Here is a 4423-nt window from a genome sequence, read left to right on the forward strand (position 1 = left end):
TGCTGAAGATAGATTTGATGCACACACAAAATGATAAAACTGAACTTATGAGATAGAAGGGAATCTTGGAAAATGAGTTGGATACTGCAAATCAACACAAAGAGAAATTCAAGAAAAGTTCAAAGGAACTTGACAACATGCTGAAAAATCAGAGACCTGATGGAGATACTAATGGATCTAGCTTTGAAATTGGTGAAAGATCCTGTACTATAAACAATCATGATCATAGTAACTTGGTAAGACAACCTAATGCCTACAAATTTAATGGAAAATGCTTTAACTGCAACAAGTATGGTCATAGAGAAAATCAATGTAGATCTAAAAACTATTAGAACACTAATGTACCCACCGGTCAATGTTCCAAATGCAACAAAATTGGTCATAATTTAGAAAATTGCAAAATGTAAGATGTTATGTTTGTGTAAGATTTGGACACTTATCTAATCAATGCGGAACACATACTGACATAGGATTTGGAAGAGCTATTCAGAAAAACAATGTGACTTGTTATGCTTATAACAAGATTGGACATATTGCAAAATTTTGTAGAAGTAAGGCATCACCGACAAATAACAAAGGACCCAGTTTGAAAGGAAAAGAGAAGGTTGAAGAGGTAAAGCAAGAATTTTTAAAATAATGGATTAGAAAGAAATATCAGAATATTGATGAGATTATTCCTTCACCAGTAGAATAGAGTATCACTCCACCGGCAGGAGATTATTCATCTAACTAAACTAAAACCCTTTGGGGGTATGGAAAATAATTGAAAATCATGCTATTTTACCATCGGTTGATGGTAAGAAGATGAATTGCTTCTTTACCAATAGATGAGTTAAGTTTTCACTTAACTGACAGACATTCAATGTGGTAGTTAAAGGAAAAGACATTATAAAGAAAGTGTTTTTCACTCTTTTTCACTCATTGAGCATTCAAATTTCCTAAGAGCATGAAAAACCCGAGTGAAGGCATCCACAGCAAGAAGTAAAGAAAAATCATTAAAGCATCCAAATCTAAAGGCAGATTAAGGAATTGCATATGCAGAAGACCCTAGGATATATATACATTGTCATATTGAGGAACTAGGTGCTAAAGAAATCATGAATATGTATAAGACTGTCATTTGTGATGAAAATGATGTTGTAAAACCAAAACACAAAATTATAGAAACCCTAGGTTTTGTGGAAATACTTGATATTCCGGATTTTCCTAAGGAAGTTGTGAGGATTGTACTAAGTAGAGTGAATGGAGAATTATTCTGGCTTGAATCTATCGACAAGATAACAAGAGAAGCAGTTAGGGCAATGACTGGCTTCCCTTCCACTAGTTGCAGGCTTGACAAAACAAAGAAAGTTCCAAACAACCTTGTGATGACCCTAACCGATGCAGTCCATTACAGCAGATCCTTGAGAGTAAATGATGTGAAAGATATAAACATCAGATTCATTATCATGATACTAGGATACAAAACTACACATGCTAACAAATTGAACTCCGTTTCTAGTTTATGTATCAAGAGTGCTTATGATATGATAAACAGTAATACTAAGATAGACATATGTGAATGGTTGAAGGATGAATTGATTGACAACTTGAAGAAAATTAAAGGTGATAAGAAAGGTACTTTCAGATTTGGTAATCTACTTGTGTGCCTAATGATATAAATTACAAAGGAAGTTCCTAGTATAGGTAGAAAAGAATTTGGTTTTGACATACCAGTAGGCAAACAACTATTGAATATCTTTACCGGCATGGGAACTGATAGGGAAAACAACATAATTGAATATTTCCAAGCATTCAATGCTACAATGAAGACAAGGGAAAAACTACCTCAGGACATTGTTGACAAATATCAGAAAGAAATTTGTTTTGTTATAAAGAAAGATGAAATTTGGATGGAAGCAGTGGTTTTGAGAACTGTTTGGGTAACAAAAATGGGTTATGAAGCTGATGTAAACATAATTGAGACATATGCCAAAGCCCTACTTGAAGCCCCTAGAGAACCTGAAGAGAAAATATTTGGTAATGCTGAAACCATTGAAAGCTCAATATAGACACTTAAACAAAGGAAGAAAAGAGAGCAACATATCAGAAAAGCAACAAAACAGGTCAAAGAGATCAAGGAAAACTTATTGAATATCGCTGGTATTAAGGAAAGTGACTTGGAAGGGATACAACTGGAAGCTCACCTTTCACCAGTTGGAACTTCATCTGATAGTAAAATCCAAGCTGAGTTTAAGAGAGTAGAAAGAAAGAGAAACCCTTCACTGACACCCTCTCCTGGACCAAAGAAATTAAGAAAGAAACAACAAGTAGTAAGGCCTCCAGCTAAAAGGATGACACCAAGGAAGAAGAAGGAAAAACAAGTTATCCCTCCTCTAGACAATCTTCTGAATGTAATAACAGATGAAGGAAACTTGTCTAATGTCAATAAATTATATGATACTTTTATAAATGAAGAAAAGGAAAACATAGAAAATAGTATCATTCTACACTTAGACATCTATAAGAAATTTTTGATAGAAGTTGTATATGATTTACCCAATGACTTGTATAGGCGGCTTGATGCCAAGAGGCTAGCTATTATGGAATTGGATAAGAAAATAAAAATTGAAAAGATACTTGATGTACATCCTATTAAATCAACAGAAGAAATTGATGAACTGATAAGTGAATCAAACATGACAGTATTTTCTAGTGGTCACCGACATGTAGGTCTAATGGCTAGCAGAGTGAATGAAATCTCTGAAGAGATTGCAGATAAATAGGATATCTTCTTTCTGGAGAAAGAAAAACAAGAAGAGAACAAAAGACCCAAAACTTTCAAAGTTTACCAAAAAGATAAGGACAAAGGAAAAGGCAAGATAGGTGAACCTCCAAGCATAAAAGTGACAGACAATTTGCCCCCACCTCCTTCTGATACTCCACCAGTACAAACTGTTGATACACCACTAGCTACTGAAAATATTGAGATAGAGAGTCCGCATGAGGATACCAATCCTGATTCTGAAGTTTTATACATAATGAATATTGATACACAAAAGGTCAATATTGTGGTTGATAAGGCAACCACTAGTGAAAAGGAAGATGTGGCTACTGAGCCACCAACTAACAATATTATAGTTGAGACACATGTAGAGTAAATAGTTGAAAATGTTGAGATTGGGCTTGAGACACAAACTGAACAATCAGTTGATCCCTTGGCTTCTGGAATGGTGACTGATACCATTGATACAAACATTGAAAAACCCATAGAAATAGAGCAACCGGCTGATGATAACATAGTAAAACACGTTGAGATACTGATAGTGGACAGTACACAGGTGCAGACTGAAAAACCAGCAGTGAATACTGAGACTTCATTAGAGAAACTGGCAGTAGAAAGCACAGAGAAACAAGCTAAGAAACCCACTGAGGAACCGAAAGTAAAAAAGGTTGAGGTACAGGTTCATACTGAGACAATGCCATCGGCAACTGTTGATAAACCCAAGCCTTTTCTAGTTGAAATGTAGACACAAATTGACCTACATGAGGTCAATACAAGCAAAGAAGTTACTCACACCGACAAAATGCAGTTTGTAAAGGCAATTGGATAGACTTCTACTACTTCCATGATAGAATTTAGACCGACCAATGTGACAAAGGTATTATTGGATTCCATTAAGAAAATCATAGATTGTAATGCACTAGCATATAAAGCTATAGATGATACCATCCCTATTCTAAAATTGATTTCACCCAAGTGCAATCTGGAAAATAAAGATTCTTTGAGTCAATTAGACACATTGTCTAAGTATATCACCGACAACATATTGAGAGTGGATCAGATAAATGAGGAAACGTTTAGAGAGAAAATGGATAAAGAAAAAGAGAAATTCTTTGATGAAACAATAAAGAAGTGCATGGGATGCATTGATACCCTATTACTGGCACTAAGCAAGACAATAATGGAGTTTAAGGAATTGTACAAAGACTCCTACAAGACAAATATTCTGACAATGGACATTGACAAATAAATCACCAGAGTTCAGAAGGAAATAAATGATATAGCTGACAATCTCATTGGTTCCTCTGAACCAATATCAGTTATAGAATAGGAGATAGCAGCTTTTGAGGAGAAAATTGAAAAATTTGAAAAAGAGAAGGAAAGAATAAAGTACAAAGCAAAACAACTTCAATGTAGACTTGGTCCTAAACTTGATAACCTCATCTCTTTGAGAAAAGAGATCTCAGAGGCATTTGTACAGGGACTAAAGACATCGGAGGAGAAAATGCACACCCCCATTGGTACAATTCAAAGAACAAAGGCAGTATTGAAGGACAGTGACAGGTTCACTGACAGCCTAAATTTTGTATTAGCAGACCTTTTTCACATTGTAACCAACCGGTTACAGTGTTCTAGATGATAACTACACTCATTTGACAT

Source organism: Cryptomeria japonica, chromosome 3 (genome assembly GCF_030272615.1).
Source record: "Cryptomeria japonica chromosome 3, Sugi_1.0, whole genome shotgun sequence".
NCBI classification, from domain to species: Eukaryota; Viridiplantae; Streptophyta; class Pinopsida; order Cupressales; family Cupressaceae; genus Cryptomeria; species Cryptomeria japonica.